Source organism: Pleurodeles waltl, chromosome 6, assembly GCF_031143425.1.
Source record: "Pleurodeles waltl isolate 20211129_DDA chromosome 6, aPleWal1.hap1.20221129, whole genome shotgun sequence".
NCBI classification, from domain to species: Eukaryota; Metazoa; Chordata; class Amphibia; order Caudata; family Salamandridae; genus Pleurodeles; species Pleurodeles waltl.
The window spans coordinates 1013876200-1013896278 of record NC_090445.1 but is presented as its reverse complement, the minus strand read 5'-3'; the positions used below and the strand labels follow the sequence as shown (position 1 = coordinate 1013896278).

General features: G+C 44.1%; 1 protein-coding gene across 6 annotated transcripts in view; it reads right to left on the bottom strand.

Annotated features, from left to right (window-relative positions):
- The window catches only part of ARHGEF16 (Rho guanine nucleotide exchange factor 16), a 369976-nt gene that overhangs the window by 78077 nt on the left and 271820 nt on the right, over window positions 1-20079 (bottom strand). The gene's annotated exons all lie outside the window — the stretch shown is intronic.

Here is a 20079-nt window from a genome sequence, read left to right as displayed (position 1 = left end):
GTGTGATGCTGTCAGTGTCACCGCGCTGCAAGTGACGTTGCAGCCACCTTTTGTAGACACCAACTCGGTGGGCAGACATCAGTTACTGTATCACGACTTCTCATGCCAGGTGTTCAAACGAGGGCCTTGAAAGGAAATATCTACCACTCTTTCATCCTGGAGTGTCTGGGTGAGTTTCCTACAGGTCACCTCCTGAAGCAAAAACAGCAGGCACTCCACTGAATCCCACAATACATGGGAAAAGAGGCCCAGAATACAAGCAGTGTTTATCGACCCCAAGGCTGAGCTGGCTGGGGAGAAAATGTTTCGTCCACAAGCTTCCAGCCATCTGCACTCCCTGTCTGGCGGAACGTTAGGGAGAACGCTGGGTCAGAAGAGGCCATAGCCACCTGCACCACAAAACTCCTCAGAGCTGGGTGCCGGAAAAGACAATCCGGGTCCCCGGGGATGGACTGGTGTCTATGAACTATGGATCATTCCACAGGGGCTCCCATAGCAGGCTTAGCCAAGCCCCTAATAAAAGGTCATATAGTGCTTCAATATATGGGAACACAGGTTCTGTTCCTGTTTGGCCCTAGTGAAGCACTGTTATCAAGGGGTCACGTCACCTTCACAGAGGTGAGCTGCAACTCTAGGACCGCAGCTGCCCTCTTCAGCAACTCGGCGAAGGAGGAGCTCACTTCGGCAGCAAGGTGGAGAAGGGCGGTTGAAGGCCCGAAGCCGGAGAGAACTCAAGGCTCCTAGCCTCACCCAGCTCTATGAGCCAACTACCCTCTAGACGAGGCTGGACACTCTCCTCCATGGGGTTGCTAAACACAAGCTCCTCTCCTTCACCTTCAAAAGCCTGTTCCTCTGGAAGAAAAACAGCTAGGGACTGTTTAGAAGGAGGAGGGAAGGTGTTCGAGCTGGATGGCACTGCTGGTGTCGCGCCCAATGTTGTGCAGCGTCTCGACATCAGGGCTTATCTGACAGCGCGGCGGCCCTGCCGGCGTGGAGTCAGGTAGGATACCTCTCACCTGCTTAGGGCTCGAAAGCGCACCAGAGGGAGGTAGGGGCCCAATGATGGCCTAGAGGGAAATGTAATAATCCTGCATCTTGAACAGAGTTGCCCCGCTCCAGGGAGAGCAGGGAGGCGTGGGGTGATCCATGCACCGACTCCTCAGACAGAGGCTGGGAGAGGATGTCGGAAATGCACGACTTACTTGACATTGGTAGATGCTTGCGTTTCAAAGTCTTCTCCTTCGACATTGAGGGTGACGTATGCTCATGGGAACGGCTCCTGAAATGGACTCTTGATCACGCCTGGGACCTTGAAAGAGATAGACGATGACTCGGGCCTCAGCCAGGCATGCCACCAGGACCCTCAAATGCGTATCCCGCAACACCTTCGGGCAAAGGTGATGCCAGGATCCGCAATCCTCATAGTCGTGGTGTTCCCCCAGGTACCACATACAAACAGTGTGAGGAACCGCTCCGGATCTGCGCTGTAAGGGCAGAAAAGAAGGAACTGACATCAACGCATCAGAGAGGGACTTTTATGGACTCCTTCAACATCACATCCAGTTGACGACGTTCCTATGGAGTCGCACAACCCCCTCTTCTGAGGCGCAGAGGTACTGCTGAAAAAAGATTCCATATCCAGTCAGGCACCTGATGAGAATTGTAAGGTAAGGATTCTGCAGCTAGACGTCTCCATCACATTCCCACTTCCACAGCCCTCAACTTCAGCAAATAAATTTGTAGAGCACCAAACTATTTAATAAACAATTTTAGAAGAAATGTATTTTCTAAGTGGTAGGCATGGCATGGTGTTGTTTGGCTTGTTAGACTGGGAATGCCTCTAAATCTGTGCACTTGTGAGCATTCATAAAATCCTATGCGACCCTTTTCGGGAATGAAGAGATAACGGATCAGGTCCAGATTTACTGGAAAAGAGGGAAAAGATCACCATCGATTTGGGGGAAAAGTTTTTCCCCTATGGTGGAAAAAAAGTGCATTTACAAACTGGACCCACCTCCACTGATCATAATTTACTATGTAGAATTATGTATAGTCAAAAGAGGTGCAGCTTGCCAGTCGTACTATAGACAAGGTCTGTGAATATCAAAAAGTAGTAACTTAGCACCCTTTACATATGTGTACTCTACGGAAGCAAACCAACTATTGTGGGAGAACGGCGGAGGTGAATGCATCCAGCTACAAGCAGGTCCCAGTGGGCTCTGAGGCTGTATTCTCTTTCAAGCCTTTCTCGAACCACCCAGAGACACCACTTTTGTGTAAAGTTACATTTATCTTACGTAAAGTTACTTTATCACAGCAGGAACCACTGTGGCTGAATAAATCCAAGTTGAAGAACCCACAAGATGGGCACAATGATGTGTGAGATCTCCCCGACACCACATTCGGGGATGGACAAAGGACATTGAAACAACTTGCCCTGGAAACTGCTATTCCACCCCTCACGCTTGGTTTCCACTAAACGGCAGTGCTCAGGAAGGCTAATGTGCATCTTCTTGTTAAACAAAAGGCTTCATGGAATTTCTGTAGGTAGCCAGTCTCTCCCATCTCTCCACTGTGTATGCATCACCTCACTCCAGATGCAGAAACGCAGGTAATAGACCTTTACTGCCTCAGAAGTTTCCCACACCCCATTCGGTGTAACAAACTTAAAACTTAAGATGGATACCTCTCTCTTATTCTTTGAAATGCTTCCTCTCTGAGTACAGCCTACTCTAAGTCATGTGCAAGTTTGTCTTAATCTTTAATGGTTTTGTCTCTGCAAATCACCATCTCATCTTAAAGATCACAACCTTTCCTTCTTTGAAAATCATGCCCTGCAGCCTAGCAATACCTAATCCCCTCAAGCTCGTCTCTGAATCCCACCCACGCATTTGCATGAACTCACAACCCCCCCCTATAATTTGTCTTTTTAAGTGCCAAATGAATTTCTACTGTCTGCTACATCACACACTACAAAATGAAATAACACCAAACATGGAACGAAGACAGAACTTTATTTAGAATATGCTCTAATTGCATTAAAACGAAGTATTGGACAGGCTTCTTAAGTGCTATCTGCAATTTATGGCTGTTAATTTGCTGATTATCCATGGACACAAAAGCAAGGTCATCGGACGATTAAAACATTGAAAAATAGTGGAATCTGCTTAGACAAGAGAGCATCATCTCCCATAGATTATACCTGACACTTTCAAACCACTTTTTGTGTGAACACCGTGGCTGGACTCTGAATGCCCTGCCTGACTGAGGCGTACATGGATGTGGATTAAGCCGTACATGCTTAAGAGACTCTCCCTGGTTACACAGTGGGGAATGGGTGGGAGAGTTTCAGCAGTTCTTAAGTGCCATTAACTCTTTTTGCATTTGCACAGCTTCCTGTTCCAATAATGTACAACGCTCAGCTTTTCAGAAACGTATCAACTGACCTATAAAATTGTAATGCACCCTAAATTTCATCTACAGTCCAAAATTTCGTACATTTGTACTCTCTCCCTTGTTTTGGACTAGTGAAAAAAGTAATAATATCACATCCATATATACCATGCGAGACAATCTAACATAACATCGTCCTGGATAAATGCAGTGCAACAGGAACATTTAAATAAATGGTTTTCCTCTCCCGTTGTAACTTCTTCAAACATATGACTGCTAAGATTTAGGTGTGTGCCACTGAAACTGATATTTAGACTACTATTTATTGGCTTCAAAGTGGAGTCAGATGTACTGAATCAGACCTGTTGATTTACTACTTCCTCTCATGTCCTTCAGTAGTAAATTTGTGGTTCCAGGGTATTTGAGACAGTAGGTTACCAGTCAGTCTGACAATGCCACCTGCAGCTCATATGCAGCCTTTCGAGAGCCCGGCTTCATGCATCTCTCTCCGCTACCAACTCAAGCAGTCAAACTAGCATGCAATACATATTCTGAGAAATGCATTATTATCGATGTAGGTTTTGAAATATAAAAACCTAAGACCTTTTTAAACAAATGGTTTGAGTGTAGCAAGTAGTTCTTGTGACAAGACAGGGCCATTGGCAGAAAGGCTTCTGAAATTTATGTGTTCTTTCTACGTTCTCGCATGCACTGGTACCTGTGGTGTCATGTTCTCCAGAAGCCTTGACTGAAGGCGATACTGCGCTAGAGCTGAACAAGCACAGGCAGCCAGCCAACAACTCACCACCCGCAGTGCAACTAAGTCGAGATCATGTGACACAAACAAAGAGCTGCAGGAAAATGTCATTGATCGCGTGTCTGGAGCTCTCAACACTGAGGGTCTTACTGTGGGTGTATTATCTGGTAACAACGCCCCATCACTGCACTGTCCACCCATAAGGAGTCCCTGATACCGACTGCATTGGTAACTCTGGGCTGAGGCAGAGAGGGTATTGTGTGCGAACCCTGAGGGTCTCATAAGATTATTCTTCATTTCCAATCTGCTATTTGATCCAGGGATTTTTGGATCGAGGCCTTAAGAATGTTTTCACCTGTGTTAAAAAATAACAATAAACCAACCTGCAACCACTACCCACTCCCATGGACCCCAGTATATGAACTGGCAAAACAACCAAAACAGATTCATCTCGTGAAGCAAAAGCAAAGATGGAAAGTTACCCATCCATAAGTGGTGATCTATCAGCATTAAGAGAGGGTGAGCAGAGTATAGAGGCTAAGGGACGGAAGGCTTGCTAAAGTCAGTACTCTGAGATTCAGCATTTATTTTAGCAAAGAATTCTGTATGTTGTTCCTGCCCCACGTAAAGTATTATGGCTTTTTAAGTAAACTTAAATGAACTTATAACGGAAAACCAAACCATTGGTGAGTGTGTAGTGAAACATGAAAAGCAGTAAATCTGAGTTGATAAGCAAGTAGGTATCCCACGGAGTTAGGATGGGAAAGAGACTCAATGTAGATCAACATACATATCATGCATATAATAAGTGCTGGCGTTCAAACGTTTGCTCATTAGCCCACAGCCAGTGCCGAAGAAGGTAATGGTGTTGAATACCAAAGCCGCATAGTGTTGATTCCCCCTAATGCATGTTCTTTTTCGTCCCTGCTTTCGTCCTTTGTCACTCTTTTTTCATATTTCTATTTCCCCTTTTATCCCCTTTCTGTGTTTTTCTGCCTTTAGTCAAAGTTTGATAAAGAAAAATAAGTGCTGGTCCCCAAAATGAAGTGCCGTAGGGCGTACCTGCGACTACCAGCTCAAATTAATCACCGAACATGGGACACCAGGTTTAAATTCCGGTCTTGGCTCAGCATCTAGTGAACTCTGGCAAACCTCCCCAGAGCATAAAACTAACCTGTAGAGTGGTCTTTTGTGAAGTATTATGTCCTTGGGCAAGGTTCATGCTACGTTAAACTGCCAAATTAATATGTGAATTCTGCAGTTACCCGCGCTCTGTCATCTTCCAAGAATTAGGGACAAAGTGTTAACCACTGACATCAGACAGAAATACCCATCTAGTGGCTCAAATGCACAGTAAGCAAGTAGGTGTCCCACGGAGTTAGGATGGGAAAGAGATTCTGTGTTTATCAACACGTGTGAACGGTAGAGGTGCCCCCAGAAACAAAGCAAACTACTCTTGGGCCCTGCTCATCACAAGAATCAAGGCTTGTGAAGAAAGTAGGATTCCCTGCCCCCACAATCCTCACTCTGCCTAGGCTTTCCACAAATGGGCGACATTTCAACTTCCACAGCAAGACAAGTAACAAGCATTGTTGGAAAAGGGGGATGCTTCCCATATTCCATCCCAAAACATTCTACCTCTGCTGCCCACTACTTTGATATAATCCTTGATCAATGCCTTACACTCACTTCACTCATCTCTTCTGTCTCCCACATTTGCCATTGTCACATCTGTTTGCCCATTTTTTTCCGGCAACTATATTCCCTTTTCAAAATGATTTTTCGGATCCTCTTTACTGTTCCTCATTCTGACGCACTGTCAATGTTTTCAGAACATTACTGACCCCTTGTTCCAGCTCTCCGATGCCTCGCATACTTCAACTGCAGAAGATGTGTAACACTCCTACTCAGAATAAAGGAAAAACACTTTCCAAAGCTAGCAGGATTAGTCTGCTTCGCGATAACGGAAGAAGGAGCTTTCCGCATAGTCTACTTATTTATTCATCATTTTATGGCACTTCTCAATGACACCCAAGCATGCCCTAATTATCAGTATAGATATTATTGCTCATTTGCCTTATATCAAACACCATTAAAGTAGAGGATATGTCAAAATGTCACTTGTAGCTCCAACACTTTTGTCTTTCAGTTGGGAAAAGAGCTCGAATTCACTGTAGACCAACTGTACTTAGAGTCTTCAACAGAGGGCATAAACCGCAACCGACTTTTATTTGTGCCTTCATATCATATATTTATCTCGTAGTTTGTCTTCCATAATGTCAAAGCATTTGGATTTTTTTTTTTTATAAATACAGAGATTCATGAGTACATCACAAGAGAGACAGCTTTTTCTAAAATAGTGATAGAAACACGGTAAAGAATTCATACTTTGACTATGGCACACAACAAGATCTCATATGATTATCTTCAATGTGTATACAAAGTTAAGGTGCCACTGTGTCTATAAAACAATTGCAAAAATATTTTCTATCATTTTCCCATTTCTGTTTAACGGGGATTAAGTCTGCCACTTGTACAAAACATTTTTTTGCTAATCATGCAGAAACAAAGTTACTTTTTTGCTACATCTAAGTAAAATTTACAGAAACTCAATACTCTTGGGACCAAGGAGTGAGATACACATACTCACAGAAAAAAACATTCACTGGCAAAGCTCACAGGTTCGAATTTTACCTGGTGAAGCATGCAAACACAGGCATGCAGAATTCGGGGGTGTTGGAAATGTTGTGGTATTGATTATGGTTTACGTTTTGGTGATAAGCACGTGGTAATTGTGGTGACAATGGTGGCAATAGTAATAGAACTGGAGGTAGTAAAAGTGGTGGCTGTAGTGCCTCGCGCTCGAGTCTTGACAAAACACTTATTTTAAAAAGTCTCCCATAGTATATATATATATTTTTTTTTTATTGTATTTTGCAAACAAAGCATTTATGCAGTACAACATTTATTTTTAGATACAGTACACTTTTTTCAGATGTTCTCTCTCATACATTGCAATGCAAACATACCATAAGAGACAAAATATCCACTTAAAAGCCAAAAGTATGAGGTGTATTAGTGTTCCGAGAGGAGCCAAAGTTCACTCTATTTGTAGAACTGGAAACCAGAAGCCCATCTCAACTGAATCACTAACACATTAAACACATGGTCAACAGAAAGGCTGTTGATTCGATTAGGTGAGACACAGCAACAGTGTAACTGTGACACCTAACTGTGGCAAAAGATTATTACAAAGGTCCTTAACATATGACTTTTGTGAGCATATGACAAGCCTGTCAGCAGGCAGAACTGATTTTGCATGTTGAGCTGATGTTTTTTTCTCACTGGTAAATTCTGTGACCACAGAAAGATTGTAGTATGTGGAAGCCCAGAGAGGCAAGGCTCTGCACCGAGTGTCACTAGGATGCACTGAAAATGAGATATCTTTTTTATTTTTCCAACTTCATCTGTTGAAACAGGTTCTACATATTTCTGCTTTTTCTTACAAGATACAATTGGTTAATGCAGTTGAATCATCTCAGTGGGCTAGTGCAATACTTGCAAATCTTGAACTTCAGAAGTTTTTAATTCAAAAACTGCAGCTAGTCCAGAACTGAGCAGCCAGACTGGTTTGGGCCTACATCGAATAAGTCATTATGTTCGGTTTTCACAACTGGCTGCCTGTAAGAAAATACATTCTTTTCAAGTCTATGTGCCTAATTCTTCAAGCAATATTTAACCTCCACTGTTCTCCGCTAACCATGTACTTTCAATTGCACCATCCAACCAGAGCTCTTTGTTCAAAGAACAAACATTTATTCAAGATTCCCAAGTTACATTTACAGACTATGGGTATACGAGCGACCTTAGTGGCTGGAGCCACACTGTGAAATCAGTTCATTTAACTTGAGCAAGGAAGATAATTTGTCCAAATGTACCAATTTATTAAAACCTGGTAACTTTTTTGCCTCCTCCCTGCAGCAAGCCACTTTTTGTAGCAGTTGTTTTTCTTTTTTGTGATGCTCTAAAACTGAGATACCCCGAGTAGATGAATGCAAATCTCGAAAAATAAAATACATTTAAAAAACTCTCCCCCCCCAAAAAATGTTTTACACACACACACACATATATATATATTATATAGAGAAAATGTCACTTACCAAGTGTACATCTGTTTCTCCCCCCCAAAAAATGTTTTACATATATATATATATATATATATATATATATATATATATATATATATGGAAAATGCCACTTACCCAGTGTACATCTGTTTGTGGCATGTTCCGCTGCAGATTCACATGCTGTGCACTGTTCCTGCCATCTAGTGTTGGGCTCGGAGTGTTACAAGTTGTTTTTCTTCGAATAAGTCTTTTCGAGTCACGGGACCGAGTGACTCCTCCCTTTCGGCTCCATTGCGCATGGGCATCGACTCCATCTTAGATTGTTTTCCCGCAGAGGGTGAGGTAGGAGTGGTAGAGTGAGAATAGTAAAGATGTTCATGCAATAGAATAGATATGTATGGACATAGTTTGCGGTAAAGGAATGTTTATTTACATATATACAATTATTAATTGCAACTTAAACGGCTACAGGCTCCCAGGGAGATGGGAGGGCGCATGTGAATCTGCAGCGGAACATGCCACAAACAAATGTACACTGGGTAAGTGACATTTTCCGTTCAATGGCATGTGTAGCTGCAGATACACATGCTGTGCATAGACTGCAAAGCAGTAATCCTCCCAAAATCGGTGGTCAGCCTGTAGGAGTTGAAGTTGTTTGAAATAATGTTCTTAGTACAGCCTGTCCTACTGTGGCTTGTTGTATTGCTAACACATCTACACAGTAGTGTTTGGTAAAAGTATGAGGTGTGGACCAAGTGGCTGCCTTACAAATCTCTGTCATTGGTATGTTACCTAGAAAGGCCATTGTTGCTCCTTTCTTTCTAGTGTAGTGTGCCTTTGGTGTAATGAGTAGTTCTCCTTTAGCTTTTAGGTAACAAGTCTGTATGCATTTAACTATCCATCTGGCTATGCCCTGTTTGGATATAGGGTTACCAGCATGGGGTTTCTGGAATGCGTACAATTGTTTAGTTTTACTAAATGGTTTTGTTCTGTCTATATAGTACATTAGAGCTCATTTTATGTCTAATGTATGCAGTGCTCTTTCTACAACTGAGTCTGCAGTGCTCTTTCTGCCACTGAGTCTGGCTGTGGGAAGAAGACTGGGAGTTCCACTTCTTGGTTTAAATGAAACGGTGAAATGACTTTTGGTAGAAATTTTGGATTTGTGCGGAGAACAACTTTATGTTTGTGTACTTGTATAAAGGGTTCCTCAATAGTGAAAGCCTGTATTTCACTAACTCTTCGTAGTGAAGTGATAGCTACTAGAAGTGCCACTTTTCAAGTTAAGACTTGGATTTGACAAGAATGCATGGGTTCAAAAGGTGGACCCATGAGTTGTGTAAGTACCAAATTAAGATTCCATGAGGGTACTGGTGGAGTTTTTGGAGTTATAATCCGCTTTAGTCCTTTCATGAAGGCTTTATTGACTGGTATTCTAAATAGTGATTTTGTGTGTTTAATTTGCAAGTAAGCCGAAATTGCAGTGAGGTGTATTTTGATGGATGAAAAGGCAAGATTTGCTTTTTGTAGGTGTAGTAAATAGCCTACGATGTCCTGTATGGACGCATCTAACGGTGTGATGTGTTTTGCTTGGCAGTAGAAAACAAATATTTTCCATTTATTAGCATAGCAATGCCTGGTGGTAGGTTTTCTTGCCTGTTTAATGACTTCCAAACATGTGTTTGGAAGATTTAGATAGCCAAACTCTAAAACTTCAGGAGCCAGACAGTTCTGGTCTGTTTGTAAGTTTGATGTGAGGTACTACTGAGAGGTCCAACAGTAGGCAGTACCATGGTTGGCGTGCCCACGTTGGTGCTATGAGTATTAGTTTGAGTTTGTTTTGACGCAGTTTGTTGACTAGAAAAGGAATGAGTGGGAGAGGGGGAAAAGCGTAAGCAAATATCCCTGACCAATTGATCCATAGAGCATTGCCCTTGGACTGAGGGTGTGGGTACCTGGACGCAAAGTTTTGTCATTTTGCGTTTTGGTTTGTGGCGAACGGATCTATGTCTGGTGTCCCCCAATGGCGAAAGTATTTTTGTAGTATCTGGGGATGTATTTCCCACTCGTGAGTTTGCTGGTGATCTCGACTGAGATTGTCCGCTAATTGATTGTGAATGCCTGGGATGTATTGCGCTATTAGGCGAATATTGTTGTGAATTGCCAATGCCAATTTTTTTCCGCTAGCAGGCAAAGTTGTGATGAGTGCGTTCGCCCCTGTTTGTTTAAGTAGTACATTGTTGTCGTATTGTCTGTTTTGACAAGAATGTGTTTGTGAGCTAGAAGAGGTTGAAAAGCTTTTAGTGCTAGAAAAAGTGCTAGTAGCTCTAAGTGGTTTATATGTAGCTGTTTTTGCTGGTTGTCCCACTGTCCTTGTATACTGTGACTGTTGAGGTGTGCTCCCCACCCAATCATTGATGCGTCTGTTGTGAGAATGGCGTGAGGCACAGGGTCTTGAAAAGGCCGCCCTTTGTTTAAATTTATGGGGTTCACCCACTGAAGCGAATAGTGTGTTTGGCGGTCTATCAACACTAGATCTTGGAGGTGACCCTGTGCCTGCGACCACTGTTTTGCTAGGCACTGCTTTAAGGGCCGCATGTTTAACCGTGCGTTTGGGACAATTGCGATGCATGATGCTATCATGCCTAGGAGTCTCATCAAAAATCTGACTGTGTAATGTTGACTTGGTTGTATTTTTGGTACCATGGTGTGGAATGATTGTACCCTTTGTGGGCTTGGACTTGCAATCGCTTTTTGAGTGTTGAATGTAGCTCCCAAGTATTTCTGAGTTTGGGATGGTTCCAAGTGTGATTTTTGGTAATTTATAGAAAACCCTAGTGTGTGTGTAGGGTATTTATTACGTAATGTGTGTGATTTTGACACTGCTGTTGAGTGTTGGCCTTTATTAGCCAATCGTCAAGATATGGGAATACATGCATGTGTTGTCTCCTTATCTATGCCGCTACCACGGTAAGGCATTTTGTAAATATTCTGGGGGCTGTTGTTATCCCGAAGGGCAATACCTTGAATTGGTAATGTTTTCCTTGTATAACAAACCTGAGGTATTTTCTGTGAGATGGATGGATGGGTATATGAAAATACGCACTTTTAAAGTCCAGTGTTGACATGTATTCTCCCTGTTTTAGTAATGGGACTACATCTTGTAGTGTCACCATGTGAAAATGTTCTGATTTGATGTATAGGTTGAGGGTCCTGAGATCTAATATTGGTCTTAGTGTTTTGTCCTTTTTGGGAATAAGGAAGTACAGGGAATAGACCCCTGTTCCTTTTTGTAGATGAGGTACTAGTTCTATGGCCTGTTTAGTTAAAAGTGCTTGCACCTCTGTTTGTAACAAAGTTAGATGTTGTGACAATAGTTTGTGCGCTTTTGGGGGAATATCTCGAGGAAAATGTGTGAATTCTATGCAGTAACCATGTTGGATAATTGATAGTACCCATGTGTCCGTTGTTATGTTTGACCATTGATTGTGGAACATTTCCAGTCTTACTCCCACAGGGGATGTGTGTTGGGGGAAGGTGATGGAAAAGTCACTGCTTGGTGTTAGTGGTCTGCTTTGTGCTTTGGAATTTTCCCCTGGACCTTGGGAATTGTTCCCTGAAGGACCTGCGAAACCCCCCTCTCTGATACTGTGATTGGTATGAGGGTTTTGTTTGAGAGGGGGATGGTTCTGATGATTGTGGTCTAAAACCTCCCCTCTACTGCGGTTTTCTGAATGTCCCTCTAAATTGGGATGAGTAAAGCGCTCCCATCGCCTTTGCTGTATCGGTGTCCTTTTTCATCTTTTCAATGGCTGTGTCCACTTGTGTGCTGTTGCTGGTTGAATGGCATATTGAGGACAGCCTGTTGAATCTCTGGTTTGAAACCTGAGGATCTAAGCCATGCATGGCGTCTAATTGTCACTGCAGTGTTCACTGTTCTTGCAGCAGTATCGTCGGAATCTAATGCAGATCTTATTTGATTATTAGTTATCGCTTGACCCTCCTCTACCACTTTCTGAGCTCTTTTCTGGTATTCCTTGGGGAGATGTTGGATAATGTCGCTCATCTTGTCCCAATGAGCTCAGTCATATCTTGAAAGGAGGGCCTGAGAGTCTGCAATGCGCCACTGATTGGCAGCTTGTGACGCTACCCTCTTTCCTGCCGCGTCAAACTTCTTACTCTCCTTATCTGGAGGTGGTGCATCTCCAGATGACTGCGAGTTGGCTCTCTTCCTCGCTGTGCTGACTACTACCGAGTCTGGGGGCTGCTGCTGGGTGATGAATACTGGGTCTGGCGGTGGTGGCTTGTATTTCTTTTCCACTCTTGGTGTTATGGGTCTTCCCTTCACGGGCTCCTGAGAAATCTGTTGGGCATGTTTAAGCATGCCTGGGAGCATAGGCAGACTTTGGTAGGAAGCATGCGTCGATTACAAGGTATTAAAGAGAAAGTCGTCCTCTAATGGCTCTGTATGCATGCTCACATTGTGGAATGCAGCAGCCCTAGCCAAGATCTGAGTGTAGGAGGTGCTATCTTCGGGTGGAGAGGGTTTAGAAGGATAGCACTCCGGGCTATTGTCCGACACAGGGTCATCATAGAGGTCCCATGGGTCTGTATCTTGTTGCGACTGCACAGTGTGTGTGGGTGACTGTGCAGTGGGTGTGGCAAGAGGAGAAATAGTTCTTTGAGGCGAATGTGGAGGAGAATGTGCTGGGGAAAACTGGCGTAGCAGAGATTTTTCTCTGGGCACTTTAGTCCTTTGGCTGCTCAGTGTCTGAAAGTCCTTGGAAAGCCAGTTTCCTTTAGAATTTGAGAGGAGGTGCTGTTTGGATTTTCCCAATATCCTTATGGATCTGTATCCTTGCCTGTGCCTCATCAAACTACTCCATTTGGTGAAGTTCCTCCTCGAATCTGTGTCTTTCTTTCATTTGTTTTGAAAGTCCATGTTCATCAGTATATGAGGCTTTTTTCGGCTCCGAAGCCAGTTTCTTCAGCACCAAAATGCCCATGCTGATAGTAGGCTTTGGCTCCGAAAGACTCTTTCGAGATTTCGACTCGACGAGTCGAGTTTTCTCAGACACGGTTTCTCAGCTCGAGTCCGAAGACTTTGGCACGGATTTGGCCTTTTTCAGTGCCGAAGGTGTTGCTTGGTCACAGCTTGATTTCTTGTGGGTTGAGCCATTGCCTTCTGGCAGTGGCGTCCCCGAGGCCCTTTGTTTTGTCTTGGACTGACTCTGGGCTTGGGTCGGGGCAAGCGTACTCACGTGCTGGCCTGCTGTGGGTGGTCTGTCTGCATCTGAGTCATCCAAATCGGAACCTTGAATGGAGATGGCCATCTCCTCTTCCTCGAAGTCGAGGTGCTCGGTACTCTTCGATGCCATTTGCAGTTGTCTCGCCCTTCGATCCCTCAAGGTCTTCTTCGAACGGAAGTACCTGCAGGCCGCACAAGTATCCTCTCGGTGGTCGGGTGACGAACACAGATTACAGACCCGGTGTTCATCTGTGCCGGGATACTTGGCGTGGCACTGTGGACAGAATCGGAACGGGGTCCGGTCCATGAGGCTTCGACGCTTTCTGCGGTACCTCCCCCGTTGCCGCTGCGCCACTCTTCTTTCCTTCATTGTCGCTTCAGGCTGCAGGCACAGGTTCCCAGCCTGCCCTGCAGCCAATACTGACGCAGCTCAAAGCAGCATTAGGATTGGCTCGAATCGCCCAGCCAGGGCGCTTCCAGGCAAACTGGGAGCCTGTGCAGGGTCTCTCCAGCCAGGAAACACAGTGCTGGGCTGGAGAGAGCCTACTGCGCATGTGTGTTTGGCCGGCCTGAAACAGCATGCCAAACATACATGCACACCGAGGGGAGAGCTCTGTGCACTCCCCTCAGTGCTTGTCAACCCCAATGCCCCACCCCTTTACAAGAAAATGATGATAAACACAGTTTTTATCGTTTTCTTGTAAAGATTTTGCAGCTGCTCCTGCTTGCGGAGTGGAGTAACGATCCTCCGCCCTAATGGAGGAGCCACCCCTGTATGTCTATTTAAAATCACAAGTCTCTTAATGAGTTGGAGTCAGGTGAACCTCTAAAGGCTGCTTCTCTTCTCCCTAAGTGAGGCTTCTGAAGTTTCCTGGGAAGAGGAGCTTAAGAAAATGTACAGGAAGGACCCCTTGGGTTCCCAGGTGAAGAGGGACCACTGTCTTTGCGCTTTAACTCATTGACCAGTCTTTTAAACCCTCATCAACAACCTTTCTTTCAAACAAAATGATTGCACCTCTGTCCTCTATTCACAATGCCCAGGAATGGGTGGGCAGTATTCTCTTGCAGGAAGAAAGCAAATGCCCTACATTAATTATGGCATGTAATTGTCATTACTCCGAAGCATGGTCTTTTTCACAGTTCTTACATGAGGTTTTTTCTCACTCAAACAGAATGTACCTATCCTCACATGAACTAAAAAAGGAAGGGAGACTCTGCAACTGATAAGATGGGGAAGAGGGTCAATCCACAGTCCCTTCTCATCCATAAAACACAGGTTCTTCCTTTACCCAAGGAGTGCCTGAGACACACACACACACACACAAATACACCTTCACATATACCCTTCCACCTCCACCCACCACCCTTTGGTGAGCAAAACCATGACAAACCTCCCAGAATTATATTTAACCAATTTGGCACAGCCCGCCGATCTCACGCATCAAATAATAAACACTCACTCGCAACTCACTGAAGTTCACACACTGACCTATTTTACAAACATTGCAAACCACACACTGATATGATAGTACATTTTCACCAGCTCAAAAAGAGACTCCTGTGTGCGGTGAAAACCTCATAAGTATTGAGAAGGAGCACACTCGACAACCGAAAGCGCTGTGATGCATTTACACAGTCGGGTTGTGAACTATGCAAATGACAACACAATACATGAACCGTGGGACTGTAGGCTATGTCAGAGGAAGAAGTTCAGCTTTCCAGGCTAAACATAATTTTGCCGTCAGGCTCAGCATGTCCTTTACTAAAACAGGTATCTTTCAGCCCTTTTCTTGTAATCTGGTGCCACCTAGTGGTGTCATCCTAAAACTGCTATTTTACTTTGATTTATTGAGCGCTGTCCTTGCTGTGCGGATCTCTCGTGTGGCTTGTGCTACGGTTCAAATCTTCGATTTTAGGTTCATGGATGTTAAGCCGGTATTCATGGTTTGTCCACTGCTATGTCTTAATTACGTTTCTTATGATGGATTTGCCTATAATGTAACTGGGCGGGATCTTGCTAACAGAAAGCCTGTTTGACTTATATTATTGAAAAACATTCAATCAATTAAGATCTTAATGGGCACAGGGACAGAGCAACTACTAAATATAATGCTAAATATAATAGGGTCTCAGCTGCCACAGAGCACTAAAGTATAAACAATGGCACTCATTTAGAGACCGTTGAGGAAGTAGGTTATCGTAACTGCGATACTCCATAGGTAATCAATTCCATTACTGCAAATCCAGGTTTAAAGCGGAATAACACAGAGAAACAAAGTTACAACAGGTTTTCTCCGCAGTCAGGAACAGCTTCTTGCTGGTATCAAAAGCACAGATTTTTCCCCAGCGGGAGTGATGTGGCTGCATCCTACTTTGGCAATATGAAATTCTTCTATATTTTAAAATCATGCCCAATGTGCAGGAATCCAGTTTCTGGACTATTGGCCCAACTCTCTCTAAATGAGTCCAAATGTATTCTGTTCCATGAACACTGTTTCCAGTACCTTACTATTGGAGGTGGGAGAGTCCCTGAAAGCTCAAGCTAGGCGCCTGCCTCAGCTACAGGGCCTCTTGGAACTTCACGCCCAAAATAAGCCACACTTTCTTAGATGGTGATGTGGCCTAGTAGCCATAGCTGAAGACCATACAACATGGGCAGAGCCTAATCTGCAAAATAATAAGTGCTGGCACCCAAACGTTTGCTCATTAACCTCTTGATTCCCCCTCATGCACCATAAATCCATCACCAGGCACTCCTTGCCCCTCAAACTTACTTGTGTATATTCTTTTTCGTCCCTGCTTTCACCCTTTGTCACTCTTTTTCCATATTTCTATTTCCCCTTCTTTCCCCTCTGTGGGTTTTTCTTCCTTTAGTGCTGGGTCAAAGTTTGATAAGGAAAAATAAGTGCTGGCCCCCAAAATTAAGTGCCCTGGGCCATACCTGCGACCACCAGCTCAAATTAATCAACAGACATGAAAAACCTGGTTTGAATTTCGGTCTTGGCTCAGCATCTCGTGAATTCTAGCAAACCACCCAAAACCATAACAAGCATTTGCAATGCGCTGGATCTCACCTTTGCTGGAGTTAAACCTATTAGCGCTGTAAACTACTAACCAAACTTTTCTTGCCACATAATCTGAAAAGTAAAACAGTTTCACATAAGCGAGCCGGCGGCCGCCATGAGTGCAAAGCAAACACACAAAAGGAAACAGAAGTTCGCTCGCAGTGAAATGTATTGCCAAAAGTGCAATTATCTACGTAGCCGGCAAAAGTGCAATTATCCATATAACCGGCAAAAGTGCAAATATCCATGTAACAGGGTCGATGTCGAGCAAAGCGCTCTACTACTGCCCAACAATATCATGCTGCCTATGAAATAAAGAGAAAAAGTAGTGCAGAAACCATACGGAAAACATGGAGCCTCGCATGTTTTCAGTAGTTGGCCGGTGCGCTCAAGGCAGATTAAACCCCGGAAAAAGCATGACATATGCATGCCTTTCACTAATTAAATCAAGCTAATTTTAAAAGGCAAGCCCACAAACCAAACAAACTGATGGGCTTGACATGGGCGTGGTTAAAAGCCCACAGAGAGATTACACCAGGAACAGAGACACTTTGCGTTCGACCCTAAAAGTTATCAAAAACTATCCTGTAGAGGGGTCTTTTGTGAAGTATTATGTCCTTGGGAAAGGTTCATGCTATGTAAAACTGCCAAATTAATATGTGGATTCTGCTCCTTATCAATGCTCTGTTAATTTCTTCAAGAACTGAGGACAAAGCATTAACCTTTGACATCAGAAAGAAACACCCATCTAGTGACTCAATTGCAGAGTGTGAAACTGGAAAACTGGGATAAATCCCATCTGCGCCAAATTGTGTGATGTTAGGCAGATACTTTATTACAACAAACCTTATATTTTTCACTATCACAGGAAGGCATCTTCAAATATGTCAGTTCAGGATGTTCGCTGTGCAAAAACCACATATGTTTTTTATTTAATACATCCAGCCACATCACAGCTTTGTTAAAGAAGCCACACTGACTTCTTGTGAAACAAAATATAGAACACCATGTACACTGCATGTTTTTTTTAAAGTACAAATTAGCTAGCGCCTAATTTGTGACAGATAAGCTTAAAAAAAGATAGGCCCATCTACCTAATTTAAGACCTGCCCCTGCAAATTAACTGGCTGTTCCTAAACGTCAGAAGACCAGGTCTGGAGGTGGAAATGTCTTCGTGATAGCTCCTACCATGTGGGATTAACCGCTTATGACAATTCGTCAAGATATGGACGTTCTTTGCGTTTGAAAATATTTAAAGACATGGCTTTTCAAAAGAACTTATATGGTTTACTGAGCAGCCTAGAAGCCCCCTAGACACTATAATACTATAGCACCAAGAGACCTAGGGTGAACGTGCACTCTAAGTATCCAATAACATACATAACAATAGACTATAAGGCTGCTCCATCTAAAATAAAGGTAAAGGCACAGGTAGGGTACACATAACAACTGAATTGCTTTTTATTTCACCAGTGGCACTGTCATCAAGGCGGGGGACAGAAATGTTTCCCAGTGCAGGTTTAAAAGCTCTCACTTATAAATATTGCTCAACGCACAGATATAATCTGATGTGATAAACTGGAACGCTTCAGTTTGTAAAAGAAATATACCTTTTTTTATTTTAAATACACCATACCATATTCTAACAAGATGTTTGATGCATAAACGTTTTCAAGGCTCAGCTCGTACATGGGCTCTTACAGCTGGGCAGACCATTGGCTCAGCTCTCCCTGTACATTTGTTGGCTCGCCTACCTCTACTTACTTCATCACCCTTTTCATTTTTTAAGATTAGGTAAACCAAGGTCCATCTAGTTTCACAAACCACACTTGCATAAGGTAAAAACGTGGCAACCACGTCACCTTAGATACACTGCTCCCTAAATGAGAACCCTGGGGGTTAGCACTCCATTTAGCACATGCGCCAGATCAGATGCACCATGGGCCATATGACCCATAGTGTGCACTGCCCCCCGTGGGGCTCTTGCTCTCTCTTTGACTGGAATGTCATGTCTGCCACCCGTAGCGAAAGGCAGACGAGAAACTTAAAACAGCTGATCCTCCTGTGCAGGGGCGGGTTTGTATTTGTGGTAATATGGCGCTTGGTTCCAGTCCTCCCCCTGCGCACCCAGTAAAAGGTAGGCTGCGGCGCAGACCGGGGCATTGCGCCCTGTATATAATATGGCGGCCCTGAAGGCAAAGTCTGACGGCTCCACAAATTATATAGTAAGTGAAATGACGCAGAACTGGTCTCCACATTTTTTTCGTGTGGGAGAAAAAGTGGAACTGGGCCTAAGCGTCTATCTGCACGAAACTCATGCTCATTAAAAGAAAGGTGCTCTACACGGGGATTTAGCTGCAGAAATATTGATTCCACATGCCAGTCACTACTGGGTAACAGTAAAGCGCAGTGTGTGTCGGTGCCTCTAAGGAGAGGGGGGGGGGGGGGGGGGGGTAGAATGTAGCGCTTCTGAGTTAGCGTGCGGCCCTTAAAAGACCTGAAATTCTTCAGCCTTGACTGCCGGCACACGGCAGACGCTTCAAACGGCTGTCTCTGCCAGCCAGCTAATGGGTTCCAGTACAGTGCAGTCCGTCTCTCAACCCCTGACACACGGTTCCTACTCCTGGTAAACAGCAAAGGAACTCCCGCCGCCAAACCACGTCCCCAACACGACCCTACGCTTTCACCATGATAGAACGGCCCACCACATATATGTAAATGGAGAGGAGGCACCACATTATCACACAGGTGCGCTTCGCTACTGCAAGATCAGAAAAAAATGACACTTCTGTTTTATCTGTTTAATTGGCAATAAAGTCAGACTTGAAAAACACACGCAGTACTTGCTATAAAGAAACTGAACATTCAAGTAAGCTTTCTGCTGGCTGCACACAGGATCTCGACTCAAAAAACAATTTTTTTATTCAGTAAAAAAAACAACAAAAAAAAACATGCCATTAAAGATGGTAAAGCGATTGTACAAACCCCAAGAATATTCCGAGATAAAATCAACCTTAGTGAAGAGGCCGCACCGCTTCCGCGCCTTCCTCTCAGATGTATGGAGTAGAGGAAGGGGTTAAGAGGAGAGCCCTGTGGGGGTAGGGGTAGTGTTAAGCACCTCTCCCTCCCCTGCACGAGCCTGGCCCTTCATGAACCCACTGGAAGTCTTCGGCTTCACACAGTGTAGCGGGCGGAGGTGAGTCTCGACGGATGCCACCGTCAATCAGCATCACTGCCAATCCTCCACCACAAACATGAGGGAGGCATCCGCACAGCGCTAGATAACCCTCAGCGGGTCAAAGGGGTAATGGCGTTATCCCATGGGGGGCACAGTTTGGTGCAATGGTGGTTTTTACAACACGACTGCCTGGCAACATTGGTTTCAGAGTTTGTAAAATTCAAACGTACACTGCAAGTCCATCCATCGGTGGCTGACTGCTTGTACTGTGCAGAGCAGAAGGATTGGATTTCTTGTCCAAGCGTGACTGA